The sequence below is a fragment of the Electrona antarctica genome (genome assembly GCF_951216825.1).
Source record: "Electrona antarctica genome assembly, chromosome: 11".
Lineage (NCBI taxonomy): Eukaryota > Metazoa > Chordata > Actinopteri > Myctophiformes > Myctophidae > Electrona > Electrona antarctica.
In genome coordinates, this window is record NC_136792.1 from 36,668,662 (window position 1) to 36,687,369 (window position 18,708).

An 18,708-nucleotide genomic window follows, 5' to 3' on the forward strand; every position below is an offset into this window, starting at 1 on the left:
AAAGTAAGACTACTCTCAGTGTGTGGGTCAGATTGCTTTCCTGTAATTTACTGCATGTTGAATTGACTGTTTGTTTAAGAGCTTCAGTCAAAACCCTGAGCTACAGAGAATGTGACAGCCTCTACTGTATTGTTTCCAGATGTGTTCAGCGCACGCGCGCACACACACACACACACACACACACACACACACACACACACACACACACACACACAGAGTATGCATTCCCAGGAATATCAGTCCAAGGAATGCTAATGGAGATGAAAGACCTCCACATTTCAGCTCTGCAATAAAAACAACATATACCTCTGTGTCAGTGTGTGTGTGTGTGTGTGTGTGTGTGTGTGTGTGTGTGTGTGTGTGTGTGTGTGTGTGTGTGTCTGTTATCTACATAGTTTATATTGTCTTTCCGTGTCTGCCATCACAATGGAGAGAAAGTATGTCCTAAAGTGATAGAAACAAGTGTTAGTTTAAGGATAAGCACTTTGTAGTGATTGTTAGGGAGTTCAATCAGTGTCATTTGTACACGTGCATGTAGTATGTGTACTTATGCTGCTATACTTGCTGCTATAGTTTATGAAATACATAGGCATATCGTTGTCCATTCATTGCCAATGGCATTTCATGTTTGTGTATCGCCCCCAAAAAAAACCTAAACACTATAGAAATGCACTCCGTCGAGGTGCCAACTTGCGCCTTGCACACAACTTGTGCGCAAGCAGAGCGCGCCATGAATATTTGCATATATTAGTTACGTCACCAAGAATGGTGGTCCCTTATTGGCTGTTGATGGTGACGTAACCAAATCTGTTGCCAGAGATGCTAGTCACTGATTGGGCTACGGTCTTAAACAAGAGAGGACACCAACATACATACCCCGACATACATACCCAGCCGATCGCAGTACTTCTACACTCAAGTAGTAGTATAGTGTGCAAGTAATAAACTCTCTTTATCTCCTCCATTCTCTTTCAGAACTCATGGGATTTATTACTTGCGCAAGCAGAGCGCGCAAGTACTGCAATCTGCTGGGTATGTATGTATGTCGGTGTTGTCCACCGGCCAATGGGTATGTATATATCATGTATGTCAGTGTTGTCCACCGGCCAATAAGGGACCACCATTCTTGATGACGTAATTACTGTAAGGTACGTTTGGTGATCGGCTGGGTATGTATGTATGTCTGGGTAAGAATGGTGATCCCTTATTGGCTGTTGATGGTGACGTAACTAAGGTACGTTTCAAGTAGCAGTACTTGCGCGCTCTTCTTGCACACTTGTAAGTAGGCCACACAAGTTGGCACCTCGACAGAGTGCATTTCTAGTTATATTATTACTTGCGCAAGCAGAGCGTGCAAGTACTGTAATCGGCTGCATATGTCGGTGGCGTCGCTCGACCAAGTATGTATGTATGTTGGTGTTGTCCACCGGCCAATCAGGGACCAAGAACAGCGATCGGCTAGGTAAGTATGTCGGTACATTCTACCAGCCAATGACCACTGTTCTCGATGACGTAACTAAAGTACGTTTCAACATTGGTATAAGGTCAACAATTGGGGTTATGTATTGGCTGTGTATGTGTGTATGTCGGTGTACTACACCGGGCAATGAGGGACCACTGACCACTGTTATTTCAAACCTAGACAGCAGCAGAGAGCTTTAGGACTAAGAGCAGCAGTCGTACCAGCAGTGGTGAGTGCACCTCATGGCGCGCTCTGCTTGAGCACAAGTAGGCCATACATGGCCTTTGTGTGCAAGGCACAAGTTGGCACCTCGACAGAGTGCATTATTAGTATTATTAGTGTGGCAACCAGACTATTGTTATTGTGACACTTTCTTTTTCCTCCGGAGTAATCAAATAATCAAATCAACAACTTCCGTTGTGATTGGCCGAGCTTTGCATAACGTTTGTAGCAGCTAATGGGCTGTTGTTGGTTATGTAACCAATCTATGTTTTACAAACAGACTATTCCGGAGTAATCTAACTTCCGCTGTGATTGGCCGAGCTTTGCATAACGTTTGTAGTAGCCAATTGGCTATTCCGGAGTAATCTAACTTCCGCTGTGATTGGCCCGGGATTTGCATAATGTTTGTAGTAGCTAATTGGCTGTTGTTGGTTACGTAACCAATCTATGTTTTACAATCGTTTATAAAGACATGAGTTCCATTGAAGGGGCAAAAGACCAAACTATTCAAGCGTTATAGAAGTTTTCAAATTAGGGAGGGGCCTATGTAAGCGACTGCGGCAACCACACTTTGCAATTTTTCAAAAATTTTGACTTTTCTAGTTATTATTATTATTATTATTACTTGCAAGCAAGCAAGCAACTTACAATTTACAATTTAGGCATTTAGCAGACGCTCTTAATCCAGAGCGATTTACATTAAGCAAGAACAAAAAGCATGGGAATACATCACATAAATAAAAAGCATTTATCAAGAAACATGCGTAAGCTAAGAACGTAGCTAGAACATATGTATATAATGACACTGTACATATAAACTATACATATATGCTATACTATGCTGTACATATATACTATGAAGTGCTATGACTACATACAATGCAATTATTGTGCTGTCTACATAACATGCTATAAGTCTGTATCAAATGCTATCTAAGTCTAAAAAGTGCTGTCTAAGGGGGTAGGGTAAGTGCTATGGGCCATGGTGGAGTCTGAAAAGGTGGGTTTTCAGACTACGGCGGAAGATTGGGAGTGATGCTGCAGTTCTGACTGCAACGGGGAGTGCATTCCAGTTTTGGAGCCAGAAGGGAGAAGAGTTTGGGACGTGCAGCTTCCCTGCATTGGCTGATCTGAGTGCGCGGGAGGGTTTGTAGGGTTCAATCATACTTGCAAGATATGGGTGAGCCATACCTCTGGTTGCTTTGAATGCCAGCATCAGGGTTTTGTATTCTGTGCGGGCAGCGACCGGGAGCCAGTGGAGGGAGCGGAGCAGGGGGGAGACATGTGAGAATTTTGGCTGGTTGAAGACCAAGCGAGCTGCGGCATTTTGGATCAGTTGGAAAGGCTTAAGTGCACATGCCGGTAGGCCAGTAAGGAGGGCGTTACAATAGTCGAGTTTTGACAAGACTGTTGTCTGGATTAGGAGCTGGGCTGATTCCTGGGTGAGGAACTTAAGTCAAACAACTCTGATGGTATTGCAGTACTGACCACAACAGCCCCCAAATACAATCATTGTTGTCCCAAAGATGGTGGCAGAGTGACGTGATGTAGCAGGTGGTGGTGTAACTGTGGTGTTAATTAGGGACCAGACCATTGTGGTGGTGTCCAACCTATAGATAGAAAATAGAAAATGGCAGTGATAAAGTTACCCGGCTACTCACACTTCTGGGTAGACAGGTCGAGAGAACTGACCTGAGGAATCATCTGCAGGCCCTGGGCTGAGGATCTCAGTGACCTTCTGGGAACATATGGATGGAGGAGGTCGCACATCGTCTCTGTCGGGTGGAAACCTCTGTTTCTCTGTCCAAAATTGTTACGTTAAAAATCACACCCGTGTGAAGTGAGGGGCGCTAATATATTAAAGTCTAACTCATGTTGATTAGGTAATGTAATGGTGATTTTAAAACAAACGGTGCCAACACAATCATTAAATGCCATTAACAATGGCAAGAGACAAGAGACAATATGACGTAATGAGTTACAAAATGACGTAAAAGTTTTCCCTTCATTCGTCAATGGCGTTTATTAAACAAACATTGAACTAAAGACAAACATTAAAATTGTAGCCTCTATATATATATATCAAAAAATAGTAAAAGTAGCAAATCTACAAGCAAGTTCTTGCTATTTTGAATATTTTTGTGTGATGCTGTAGTACGACCAAGTAGGGTGTTAATTTCCGTAAAACTTCATAGCACAGCAACATAACCCTGTCATATGACCACTAGATGTCACTGTGTGACTGCAGTCTAAACCCTGCCTTGCCGATAGGCCCTTTCTCCCAGAGCAATAGTTAAAAAAATATCATGTACTTCGTAATTTGCACTTTTGACAACGACAAATGCTGCCCTCGGAACACATTCCAAGGCATTTAAGTCACACCTGCACTTCAATAAATATCTCAAATTTGATTTAACCAAAATGTTTCTAAATGAACCTGTAATAGTCCAGTTGGTGTACCATGGAGTTAAGACGCAGCGTTTTACAGTGTGTAGGTCCAACCCGGTCTCACCCAAACATGGTGAAATAGCACGGATTGACATTTCCATATACACGCCTAGAAAACCCCAAAATCTGTACATATTACACAAAAGTCCTCCCCATAGACTGTGACGGAGGGGCACCGTCTCTACCGAGCTTGAGCCACACGAGCACACCAAAGTGTGCGAGTTGCTGCGTCAAACGTTGGGAAGTTCGGTAGAGCCGACTCAGCCCCATCCAAGTTGTAACCCAATATAGCACAGAATCGTAAATGTCAAACCCAGTAGTGGCTGTTGGATTTTATCCCAGGTAGTGTGCACCAAAAATTAAGGACAACAGCATCCTACTATGTCATCACAGCTGGTGACATTTTGATAGGCCCTTCTATCGTCATACGTGAAAGACAGACGTATGGCATGAGCAAGAATGATTAAGTACTACACCTATTTGCACTTCAAACCCGCCTCCGCCACAGTCAAAACAGTAGTAGTATAGCCTACAGATTTTGGGGGTTTTCCAGGCGAGTACGGAATTGCCAATCCGTGATTTGGGTGAGATCGGCTGGTAGGCCTATACCCGTACACCTTCACATAGCAGGCGTGTCTATCTCTGAGGAATATGTCTGTCTGTCTGTCTGTCTGTCTGTATGTCTGTCTGTCTGTCTCTCGCTCCCTGCCTCAATGAAAAGGCTCTTTTCCCCCCCTGTTCAAATGATGTTGTTCCATGTCCCTGCCCTTTCTCTGCTCTCATCTCTCTAATGGCGCACCCATACAACTTTAAATGTCACCCGTTCTCTCCTCCTGTAAACTCACCTCTACACAAACCTGCTGCGCGGCGTGTGTGTGTGTGTGTGTGTGTGTGTGCGTGCGTGCGTGCGTGCGAACGCGTGTGAGTGTGCGTGCGTGCTCTGTACCGGAAGTTCACAGAATGCACTGGACTACAGTATATGTGAGTCGAGTAGACAAGGCATGAAAAAACATAATTTTTAGCGGTGCCTAACCACTCCATTACGTAGCAATGTGTGTGTATGTCCCTGTGTCTGTCCCCATGTGTCTATATGTCTGAGCATGGAAAGCTGTAACACGGTAACTCTGTCATTTCTCGACCGTTTCGGACGCGGGAAGACTCGCCGGAACCGGCCAGCCCCCTGTGCGCGTTCCTGGAGGTCTGGATGTTCCGGGGACCCCCACACGGTATAGTTGCACTGCTCACTTCACACAGGTGTGATTTTTAATGACCTTTGTAAAAAAATAGGCTTATACAGACATATCGTATCACAGGTTATTTTCGGATATCTTGTGTTCTGATTTGCAAACGATATAATTATATTGACGTCTTGAAAGAGCACAATAAGAGTTTCTAATGCTGCAGCTTGGTGGCTCTCAGTTTCTGAGCAGGCGGTATCACGAGAATACTGCCCGCGAGAATAGGGTGGGTAAAGTGGGCCGTCCTGACGGCCCGCGAGAATAGGGTGAGTAAAGTGTAAGAAATACAACAGCCTAGCTTTAATGATGTTATGCGTGCGTGTGTGCGTGCGTGCGTGCGCATGTGCGGTTTACTGTAGTGTATAATAAGCAGACAACATGGAGCCCGGGATCAATGGCTTTTGCTAATTGTCTCATTGCTATTCCCAAAAGCAAAACAGTGTGAACCAGTTAGCTATATAGTCACACTCACTGGTGTGTGAAAACTGTGACAGAAACACCTGCTGCATTGATCCCATGAGAGCAATTCAGTTGTCATGCCCGCACCGCCGATATGCATGTCATTGTGTGTGACACGTGTGTCGCAACACAACACATTGTTTGACGGGCTGATATTGCAAAGCATTTTAATAGTCAACGACAACCATGTGAGAGCGATGTATCTGTGTGAAAAAAGGAGCTACGGTATGTTCGATTATATCATGGCCGTATTCTATTGAATGGAGAACAATGTTTCAGTCCAACTAACCTTCATCTGATGAAGCTTGGTTCCGTTGTTCTCCCTTAGTTTATTAAAGTGGAGACTCTTCCTTCCTTCAGAGGGCACTGTTTTTCTTGCAAATCTAAGCTAGCAAATATAAGACTTCCGGGGGACGATCCTACAGATTTTGGGGGTTTTCCAGGCGAGTACGGAATTGCCAATCCGTGATTTGGGTGAGATCGGCTGGTAGGCCTATACCCGTACACCTTCACATAGCAGGCGTGTCTATCTCTGAGGAATATGTCTGTCTGTCTGTCTGTCTGTCTGTATGTCTGTCTGTCTGTCTCTCGCTCCCTGCCTCAATGAAAAGGCTCTTTTCCCCCCCTGTTCAAATGATGTTGTTCCATGTCCCTGCCCTTTCTCTGCTCTCATCTCTCTAATGGCGCACCCATACAACTTTAAATGTCACCCGTTCTCTCCTCCTGTAAACTCACCTCTACACAAACCTGCTGCGCGGCGTGTGTGTGTGTGTGTGTGTGTGTGTGCGTGCGTGCGTGCGTGCGAACGCGTGTGAGTGTGCGTGCGTGCTCTGTACCGGAAGTTCACAGAATGCACTGGACTACAGTATATGTGAGTCGAGTAGACAAGGCATGAAAAAACATAATTTTTAGCGGTGCCTAACCACTCCATTACGTAGCAATGTGTGTGTATGTCCCTGTGTCTGTCCCCATGTGTCTATATGTCTGAGCATGGAAAGCTGTAACACGGTAACTCTGTCATTTCTCGACCGTTTCGGACGCGGGAAGACTCGCCGGAACCGGCCAGCCCCCTGTGCGCGTTCCTGGAGGTCTGGATGTTCCGGGGACCCCCACACGGTATAGTTGCACTGCTCACTTCACACAGGTGTGATTTTTAATGACCTTTGTAAAAAAATAGGCTTATACAGACATATCGTATCACAGGTTATTTTCGGATATCTTGTGTTCTGATTTGCAAACGATATAATTATATTGACGTCTTGAAAGAGCACAATAAGAGTTTCTAATGCTGCAGCTTGGTGGCTCTCAGTTTCTGAGCAGGCGGTATCACGAGAATACTGCCCGCGAGAATAGGGTGGGTAAAGTGGGCCGTCCTGACGGCCCGCGAGAATAGGGTGAGTAAAGTGTAAGAAATACAACAGCCTAGCTTTAATGATGTTATGCGTGCGTGTGTGCGTGCGTGCGTGCGCATGTGCGGTTTACTGTAGTGTATAATAAGCAGACAACATGGAGCCCGGGATCAATGGCTTTTGCTAATTGTCTCATTGCTATTCCCAAAAGCAAAACAGTGTGAACCAGTTAGCTATATAGTCACACTCACTGGTGTGTGAAAACTGTGACAGAAACACCTGCTGCATTGATCCCATGAGAGCAATTCAGTTGTCATGCCCGCACCGCCGATATGCATGTCATTGTGTGTGACACGTGTGTCGCAACACAACACATTGTTTGACGGGCTGATATTGCAAAGCATTTTAATAGTCAACGACAACCATGTGAGAGCGATGTATCTGTGTGAAAAAAGGAGCTACGGTATGTTCGATTATATCATGGCCGTATTCTATTGAATGGAGAACAATGTTTCAGTCCAACTAACCTTCATCTGATGAAGCTTGGTTCCGTTGTTCTCCCTTAGTTTATTAAAGTGGAGACTCTTCCTTCCTTCAGAGGGCACTGTTTTTCTTGCAAATCTAAGCTAGCAAATATAAGACTTCCGGGGGACGATCTCTTCAAAATAAGAGTACCCGAAAAAAAGATTAATTTGCACATTAAAACTATAAATTAAGCATTTAAACGATGCTATAGGACACACATTATGTTTCTGTGTAAAAATAAGTAATAAGTAATGTTTCTGTGTAAAGATAAGTAATTAAAAAGTTATCTAAATGGATAAATGCTATTCACTGGAGTGCATGGACTTTATAAAGTGGACACTGGACAAAAATCCCTGCTATGTATCGACTAGTGTGACATATGCACATGTCCGGGGAGACCTCCTCTACAACACCACACTGTCCGCTAAGCAGCAGAGGTGTAAAACAAAAATTGGCACGCCATACAGCGAGGTGAAACATAAAAAAAAATCCCATTTCCAGACTAAAGTCAACTAAAGTGGACACTGGACAAAAATCCCTGCTATGTATCGACTAGTGTGACGTACGCACATGTCCGTGGAGACCTCCTCTACAACACCACACTGTCCGCTAAGCAGCAGAGGTGTAAAACAAAAATTGGCACGCCATACAGCGAGGTGAAACATAAAAAAATGTCCCATTTCCAGAATAAAGTCAACTAAAGTGGACACTGGACAAAAATCCCTGCTATGTATCGACTAGTGTGACATATGCACATGTCCGGGGAGACCTCCTCTACAACACCACAGTGTCCGCTAAGCAGCAGAGGTGTAAAAATTAAATTGGCACACCATACAGCGAGGTGAAAGATACAAAAATATCCCATTTCTAGACTAAAGTCAACTAAAGTGGACACTGGACAAAAATCCCTGCTATGTATCGACTAGTGTGACATACGCACATGTCCGTGGAGACCTCCTCTACAACACCACACTGTCCGCTAAGCAGCAGAGGTGTAAAACAAAAATTGGCACGCCATACAGCGAGGTGAAACATAAAACATTTTCCCATTTCCAGACTAAAGTCAACTAAAGTGGACACTGGACAAAAATCCCTGCTATGTATCGACTAGTGTGACATACGCACATGTCCGTGGAGACCTCCTCTACAACACCACACTGTCCGCTAAGCAGCAGAGGTGTAAAACAAAAATTGGCACGCCATACAGCGAGGTGAAACATAAAAAAATTTCCCATTTCCAGACTAAAGTCAACTAAAGTGGACACTGGACAAAAATCCCTCGCTGTATGGCGTGCCAATTTTTGTTTTACACCTCTGCTGCTTAGCGGACAGTGTGGTGTTGTAGAGGAGGTCTCCACGGACATGTGCGTATGTCACACTAGTCGATACATAGCAGGGATTTTTGTCCAGTGTCCACTTTAGTTGACTTTAGTCTGGAAATGGGATGTTTTTTGACCTTTCACCTCGCTGTATGGTGTGCCAATTAAATTTTTACACCTCTGCTGCTTAGCGGACAGTGTGGTGTTGTAGAGGAGGTCTCCACGGACATGTGCGTATGTCACACTAGTCGATACATAGCAGGGATTTTTGTCCAGTGTCCACTTTAGTTGACTTTAGTCTGGAAATGGGATGTTTTTTGACCTTTCACCTCGCTGTATGGTGTGCCAATTTTTGTTTTACACCTCTGCTGCTTAGCGGACAGTGTGGTGTTGTAGAGGAGGTCTCCCCGGACATGTGCATATGTCACACTAGTCGATACATAGCAGGGATTTTTGTCCAGTGTCCACTTTATAAAGTCCATGCACTCCAGTGAATGGACTTGGGCACTCCAGTGCATGGACTTGGGCATTTATCCATTTAGATAACTTTTTTACGTTATTTAATTACTTATTTTTACACAGAAACATAATGTGTGTCTTCACAATAACTGTAATGTAATAACAATACTAATAATGTAATGTAATAATTATTTAATTAACCACGCTTTTATTCTGAAAGCAACCGGATGTCTTAAATTTGCTAGCTCTCAAACAGGAAGTTCTAGATTTGCCAAAAGAACGGAGCCTTTTCAGAGCACCAATCTTGATTACTTCCTGTTAAGCAAAGTGTCACGTGTGCTTATATTACAAACAGATTTCTACCAATAATATCATGACATCCACCTGTCAGTCAAGTCAATGTCATGTTGAAAGTGAACAAACATGGCTGCACTCTTAACCCCCACTTAAACCCCAGCATCCATATTGTGGGGAACGGCTTTCACAGAAAACAGAAAACGGAAAAGACACTATATCATTTACATTTTAGAACCCTGACTGATTCAAGGCCTATAGTGTTCACTGCTCAACCATATAGGGTTTAAATCAGGGGTATTCAATGTTTTCCAGGCCCTATGAGAGATGAAGCAGGCAATGTATACAATTTAATTTTGTTGCATGCCTAATCCTAACCTGAATATTCCCCATAATTGTATAAGCGTATAACCCAAATTTGTAACCACAATACAACCATTTATCTTCTGAGGACCAGGAAATTGAGTGCTTTTTTGTGAGCTTGTAGATCAGCTATTTTCAATTTAAGGCCTATTCATAGTCTGGATTTTCGGTGGTTTTATTATCTACTGTAACATTTTAGTCTATAGTTTTTATTTGTCTACAAAATTGTCAATATATTTAGTCTTAGTTTTAGTCATCATAGCTTAGTTTTTATTTTGTTTTATTTCGTTTTAGTCAGTGAAAAAAGTTAGTCAGCGAAAACAAAAATCACAAAAAAAACCCACGGTTGAGCAGACGGATGCAGAGGAGAGAGAGGGGGGGGGGACATAGGGTAACAAGACAACTCACCCCTTTTCTGTTTTCCTCCCGGAATTTTCCCCAGTGAGGGGTGGGAGAGGCTGGACAGCAGACGGCTGGACTTTGAATTTATCTAACTATAAACTTTCACGGCAGCAGACAGCCTAAGTACAAATATAATTTATGAAAAGCTACTACAGTGAAGTCTGTTCACAGAAGTTGTTGTAGGCTATGTGGGGATTATCTGACGAGGTACCATTTGAGTGGGAAAAATCTTACATATACTAAATAATACTAAATTGTTTATAGGGTCAATATAAGTAAAATAATATAGCCTTTCCACAGGAGTATCTTTTTATATTTGTCCAAAAAGAATACAAACAGCCAATAGCATATTACAAAGTTATCCCCCTCACTGGGGAAAATTCCGGGAGGAAAAACGGGCAAGCACCGGGGTGAGTTGTCTTGTATTCGGACATAGACACGAGGAGACGGATGAGACTCATCTTTCTCCATTAGCGATGGATTACGAAAAAAAATGATTACATTATCCATCGCTATCCATAGTGATGGATTCCATATCTTATCTGTAATGAGACTCATAGGACCACCAGACCCTCCTTACACACAGGAACACACGCGTTTGCACACGTACGCGCTCTAGAGTAACGTCGGGTGTGTAAACCTTGTATGTTCAAAACGGGGTAAAAAAAAAGAACCTGTGTTCCAATGGATCCAATGCCTAGTTATTATTTAGTCAGCTACTGTTAATACTTTTCATTGGTTCAATATTAATAAAACCCTCATGCAGACACATTTTCCCTTTCACATCCGAAAGCTATCAAAAGTAGTGAAAATAACAGATCTACAAGCTCATCACGCATTACTTTGTGACAGCGATATTATGGAGATAGCCTACGAGGTTTCTGCCCGACAGCAACGATACGCACATTCACACACACACACACACACACACACACACACACACACACACACACACACACACACACACACACACACACACACACACACACACACACACACACACACACACACACACACACACACACACACACACACTATAAATCATTATCTAATTATCTGTGCGAGACCCAGAATTAATTTCCCAAGCAAGCATTGCATCCTAGCCTTCTGCTTTACTGTCAGTAGCCTATATATCATATGTCACTGTCATCAGAGGAACAACAATGACATGCATAATAATGGTTACCAATTTACCTGGGGCCTGTTCCACGAAACTTGGATTAACTAATCCAGGATTTAGGCCAAAACCAGGCTTTTTAAATCCTGGTCTTTACAGCCTGGTTTATTCTGTTCCACTAAAGCCAAGCGAGGCTTAGAATTGGCGGATTTATCGAGCCAGGATCATAAAGCCTGGCTGAATGCAGAGCCTGGCTTTTTGTTTCTAGACCCATTCGATGGAACACAGATTTACTGATCCTTCTTCTTCATGGGGTATTATGGCAGTTTGCATCAATAATAGTTGCATTACTGCCCATCATTACTATCATTACTATCATTACTAATCTATTCAAGACTTACTGATACAAGGACTTAAGCTTCTAAAATAAATACTGCTGCTGTAATTAAAGAGAGAACATACTCTCAACAGTGGATAGACTGAATGATTAACTACCCCAAAAATATAGTTTACATTTTACCACTACTATTAACTTAAAACAGAATTCTTAATATTGTAAGCATAATGATATTGTCGCATTGTGATATTTGGCCATAACTTCCTCCTCTGAGGGAGCTACCTTTGGGGAAGTGGGTTGTTGTCCAGACAGGGGCCAGACTGGTGAACTGTGGGTCATGGGTTCAATAGTGGGTGAAACGTTACAATAGTAATATGTTGTAAAACAATGAGTAATGGTAATATTTAGTGGTTTTCACTTTTACAAAAAAACAAATATATATATAATATAATATCATATCATATCATATCATATCATATCATATCATATCATATCATATCATATATAATATAATATAATATAATATAATAATTCTTCTTAACCGTGCACTTGCACGACAGCAAACCTATTCTGGGGAACATTCACCAAAAGCAGCTGATCTACAAGCTCACAAGCTGTCATGATGTTTGATTTTATATAGTGCTTAAATTAGTCCTTTAATGCAGACCGATAAAACAACATAAACAACATAAACCTATAATAATTGAATAAGTGTGGAAAACATCATTGGTTTGTGATCAGTTTGACTGCTTAATGAACAGTAAAGACATCAGGATTAGGTTAAACCTGGCTGTTAGCCTGGTCCGGAGCAGGCTAAGTCCAAAGCATTAGTTTCCATGGTAACTAATGTAGCATCACTTTCATGAAACCGAATCAAGCCTCAACATATCCAGGTTAACTGGTTAAATTAATCTGGCAAGATTAACCAGCTTTCATGAAACCGGTTAATCGCTGATCCAGGATATATTAAGCCAGGATATCTGTTAAATCCCGGCTTAATCTCTAATCCAAGTTTCGTGGAACGGGCCCCCAGGACATACATCATGCACTATGAGACTCACACATTGTCCTGCACGGCAACACCCGTTTCTTCCTCTTTTTTATTAGTTTTTTGTGGGGCACTAGCCCCTCCTATGCCCAGCTTTGAGTGTGTAAACACAAACATTGTGTAAACACAAACATTGAAGACAAAAGTGTGTAAACAAAAACATTGTGTAAACACAAACAACTGAAGACAAAAGTGTGTAAACACAAACATTGAAGACAAAAGTGTGTAAACAAAAACATTGTGTAAACACAAACATTGAAGACAAAAGTGAGGACGCAAATTGTGATTGGCCGAATGAGATGATATATATGATCATGATGACGTATGATGAGAAGAGCACCCCTCGCTTCACAAGGGTGTGATTTGTTTTCCTCTGGCAGTGTAGCCTCGGTACCCAGGCTTTAATTTTCTAACGAGACACATTTCCTGGTCTAGGAGTGGGAGTGAACTACAGTGCTGTTTTCTACCAGGGAGGGGAGGGGTGGAGGGGAGCAGGGGATTAGTGTTCATTAGTGTTCATTAGTGTTTCATTAGTGTTCATTAGTGTTTAGTGTTTCATTAGTGTTTCATTAGTGTTTAGTGTTTCATTAGTGTTCATTAGTGTTCATTAGTGTTTCATTAGTGTTTCATTAGTGTTTCATTAGTGTTTAGTGTTTCATTAGTGTTTCATTAGTGTTTAGTGTTTCATTAGTGTTCATTAGTGTTTCATTAGTGTTCATTAGTGTTCATTAGTGTTTAGTGTTTCATTAGTGATTAGTGTTTCATTAGTGTTTAGTGTTTCATTAGTGTTTCATTAGTGTTTCATTAGTGTTTAGTGTTTCATTAGTGTTCATTAGTGTTTCATTAGTGTTTCATTAGTGTTCATTAGTGTTTAGTGTTTCATTAGTGTTTAGTGTTTCATTAGTGTTTATTAGTGTTCATTAGTGTTTCATTAGTGTTCATTAGTGTTTCATTAGTGTTTAGTGTTTCATTAGTGTTTAGTGTTTCATTAGTGTTTTGTGTTTCATTAGTGTTTCATTAGTGTTTCATTAGTGTTTAGTGTTTCATTAGTGTTCATTAGTGTTTCATTAGTGTTTCATTAGTGTTTAGTGTTTCATTAGTGTTTATTAGTGTTCATAAGTGTTTCATTAGTGTTTCATTAGTGTTCATTAGTGTTTCATTAGTGTTTAGTGTTTCATTAGTGTTTAGTGTTTCATTAGTGTTCATTAGTGTTTCATTAGTGTTTAGTGTTTCATTAGTGTTTCATTAGTATTCATTAGTGTTCATTAGTGTTCATTAGTGTTCATTAGTGTTCATTAGTGTTTAGTGTTTCATTAGTGTTTAGTGTTTCATTAGTGTTTAGTGTTTCATTAGTGTTTCATTAGTGTTTCATTAGTGTTTAGTGTTTCATTAGTGTTCATTAGTGTTTAGTGTTTCATTAGTGTTTATTAGTGTTCATTAGTGTTTCATTAGTGTTTCATTAGTGTTCAATAGTGTTTCATTAGTGTTTAGTGTTTCATTAGTGTTTAGTGTTTCATTAGTGTTCATTAGTGTTTAGTGTTTCATTAGTGTTCATTAGTGTTTAGTGTTTCATTAGTGTGCATTAGTGTTTAGTGTTTCATTAGTGTTCATTAGTGTTTCATTAGTGTTTCATTAGCGTTTCGTGTTTCATTAGTGTTCATTAGTGTTTAGTGTTTCATTAGTGTGCATTAGTGTTTAGTGTTTCATTAGTGTTCATTAGTGTTCATTAGTGTTTCATTAGTGTTTCATTAGTGTTTAGTGTTTCATTAGTGTTTAGTGTTTCATTAGTGTTTAGTGTTTCATTAGTGTGCATTAGTGTTTAGTGTTTCATTAGTGTTCATTAGTGTTCATTAGTGTTCATTAGTGTTTCATTAGTGTTTCATTAGTGTTTAGTGTTTCATTAGTGTTTAGTGTTTCATTAGTGTTTAGTGTTTCATTAGTGTTTAGTGTTTTATTAGTGTTCATTAGTGTTTCATTAGTGTTTAGTGTTTCATTAGTGTTCATTAGTGTTTCATTAGTGTTTCATTAGTGTTCATTAGTGTTCATTAGTGTTTAGTGTTTCATTAGTGTTTAGTGTTTCATTAGTGTTTAGTGTTTCATTAGTGTTTAGTGTTTCATTATTGTTTCATTCGTTTTTCATTAGTGTTCATTAGTGTTTCATTATTGTTTAGTGTTTCATTAGTGTTTAGTGTTTCATTAGTGTTTAGTGTTTCATTAGTGTTCATTAGTGTTTAGTGTTTCATTAGTGTTTAGTGTTTCATTAGTGTTCATTAGTGTTCATTAGTGTTTAGTGTTTCATTAGTGTTCATTAGTGTTTAGTGTTTCATTAGTGTGCATTAGTGTTTAGTGTTTCATTAGTGTTCATTAGTGTTTCATTAGTGTTTCATTAGCGTTTCGTGTTTCAATAGTGTTCATTAGTGTTTAGTGTTTCATTAGTGTGCATTAGTGTTTAGTGTTTCATTAGTGTTCATTAGTGTTCATTAGTGTTCATTAGTGTTTCATTAGTGTTTCATTAGTGTTTAGTGTTTCATTAGTGTTTAGTGTTTCATTAGTGTTTAGTGTTTCATTAGTGTTTAGTGTTTTATTAGTGTTCATTAGTGTTTCATTAGTGTTTAGTGTTTCATTAGTGTTCATTAGTGTTTCATTAGTGTTTCATTAGTGTTCATTAGTGTTCATTAGTGTTTAGTGTTTCATTAGTGTTTAGTGTTTCATTAGTGTTTAGTGTTTCATTAGTGTTTAGTGTTTCATTATTGTTTCATTCGTTTTTCATTAGTGTTCATTAGTGTTTCATTATTGTTTAGTGTTTCATTAGTGTTTAGTGTTTCATTAGTGTTTAGTGTTTCATTAGTGTTCATTAGTGTTTAGTGTTTCATTAGTGTTTAGTGTTTCATTAGTGTTCATTAGTGTTCATTAGTGTTTCATTAGTGTTTCATTAGTGTTTATTAGTGTTTAGTGTTTCATTAGTATTTAGTGTTTCATTAGTGTCCATTAGTGTTCATTTGTGTTAATTAGTGTTCATTAGTGTTTCCTTAGTGTTTAATTAGAGTTCATTAGTGTTTCATTAGTGTTTAGTGTTTCATTAGGGTTCATTAGTGTTTAGTGTTTCATTAGTGTTCATTAGTGTTTAGTGTTTCATTAGTGTGCATTAGTGTTCATTAGTGTTTCATTAGTGTTCATTAGTGTTTCATTAGTGTGTCATTAGTGTTTCATTAGTGTTTCATTAGTGATTAGTGTTTCATTAGTGTTTCATTAGTGTTTCATTAGTGTTTCATTAGTGTTCATTAGTGTTCATTAGTGTTTCATTAGTGTTTCATTAGTGTGTCATTAGTGTTTCATTAGTGTTTCATTAGTGTTTCATTAGTGTTTCATTAGTGTTTAGTGTTTCATTAGTGTTTAGTGTTTCATTAGTGTTTCATTAGTGTTTAGTGTTTCATTAGTGTTTAGTGTTTCATTAGTGTTCATTAGTGTTTACGGGGCGGGCGCTCAGATCGGTGAACCAATATTATACAGCGCTTGCTCCATGCGCTACCCGGCCCTCTATACCAGAAAGACTGCTCCATGCGCTACCCGCCCCTCTATACCAGAAAGACTGCTCCATGCGTTACCTGCCCCTCTATACCAGAAAGACTGCTCCATGCGCTACCATACCCGCCCCTCTATACCAGAAAGACTGCTCCATGCGCTACCATACCCACCCCTCTATACCAGAAAGACTGCTCCATGCGCTACCTGCCCCTCTATACCAGAAAGACTGCTCCATGCGCTACCATACCCACCCCTCTATACCAGAAAGACTGCTCCATGCGCTACCTGCCCCTCTATACCAGAAAGACTGCTCCATGCGCTACCTGCCCCTCTATACCAGAAAGACTGACACACACACACACACACACACACACACACACACACGCGCACACACCTATTATGACCTCTTGTCGTCCGCCAAGTGGCTCATCATGTGATGGTGCATCACGTTTTTTTAGATGAAATGAAATGAAATGAAATCTATATTTACCCAGGGTATCTGGGCTAAGCTCAAGAACTTGTTTCCAGCCAGGCCCTGCTCATAGAACACATTTCATCGTAGTGGTTGATGCCTTGTTCAAGGGCATTTCAGCGGTGGTAATTTTAACGTGTCGGACGGCTGATTCGAACTGGGAACCTTCCGGTATCTAGACCGCGCCGCTATCCGTTCGGCCACCGCTGCCACAAATGCGTTAAAAAAACTGATTTGGACCTTTGTGCCTCCTCGGCTCTCCCCCTCTCCTGCAAGTCTACTATAAATAAAGGAAGAAATACCCGTAAATGTCATACCAAAAAACAAGAATGCAAAGGGATTAGGAAAAGAGTAGCAGACTACCAGACTACCAGAAAACAAGTACTGTAGTGTATACTACAGAAAAAAAGAAGAAAATAAATTAGTCTAAATCTATGATGACAGTTTCATGGCATCAATTTGAACTACAGAAATATTCCCTCCAAATATAGGCTACTTGTCTACGCTGGGAATAAAAGCTTTGCCTGTTAACCTTGGTAATGTGGAGATGCATCTCGGGCACTTTCTGTCTATTTGACCGTTAAAACGTTAACAAGATGGAGCTAGCGGCGGTGTCCCCTTTGCATCCACTCCACTTCTATAAATAATACCCATTAATGTGTCTATTGATCCGTCCTGGAGCCGTTTTGGCTCTCGAACCCAGACAGGTTAAGGAGTCCGTTCCCCAGCTGTGCCAGGAACAACTCTGTCGGGCAGAGACCTTGTATCTCCATATTTCAACTTTTTCCTACTTTGTCATCCTACAAGAGTGTCACACATTCCCCGGGCGGCTGGCACCTATAGGCCTAACAGCATGTGCAGGTTCGAGTCCCGATCCCGACGACACGCAGTGTACATCAACAGCCCTGTGGCAACAACCCTAACCCTCAAAACAAGAGGTGCAACCGTGGTTTGCGGTGGCGGCCCCAGAGCTATAATAACCACCCCCCCATATCAGAGCTGCTCAATTTCTAAGTCTGATTTTTTTCTCTCTGGCTTTTAATGTTATCTGATTTTAATTGTTTACGTATTCTTGTTGTCCATGTATCATGTTTCTTTATATGCTATGTTCCTTGTTCTGCTTGTTGCAATTTGCCTCGTTTTAATTTAATTTTTGATGCCCAGCTTTGTCTGTTTGTGTGAACACAAATATTGGCTTGTGATTGGCTGATCAGTGAGCACCCCATTGCAATGATTTGATTGGCTGAACAAAGTATTGAGGATAAAAGTGAGGGCAGAAAAGTTAAGATGTCAAAAGTGATTGGCCGGAATGACTTTTGTGATGATTTGATCCACTGAGCACGGAATGTGATGTATGATGATGTATGAATGGAATGTGATGATAAGAGCACTCACTTCACACAAGTGTGATTGTTTTTTCCTGTGAGTGTGAAGCACTTTGGTCAATTTCGGTTGTGTTAAATGTGCTATATAAATAAAGGTTGATTTGATTCATGACAGACACACATGCATGATGCAAGCAAGCATGATTGGCCTCAATTTACTGGGGCAGCTGTGCGGCGCTCAATAAAATATCAGTGGTTAATTTAAATATCATGGGAGGCAGCACTGTCAATATGTCTGACTCTGAAATGTCAGAAAAATCCATAATATGCAGCCGTCTCCCTGC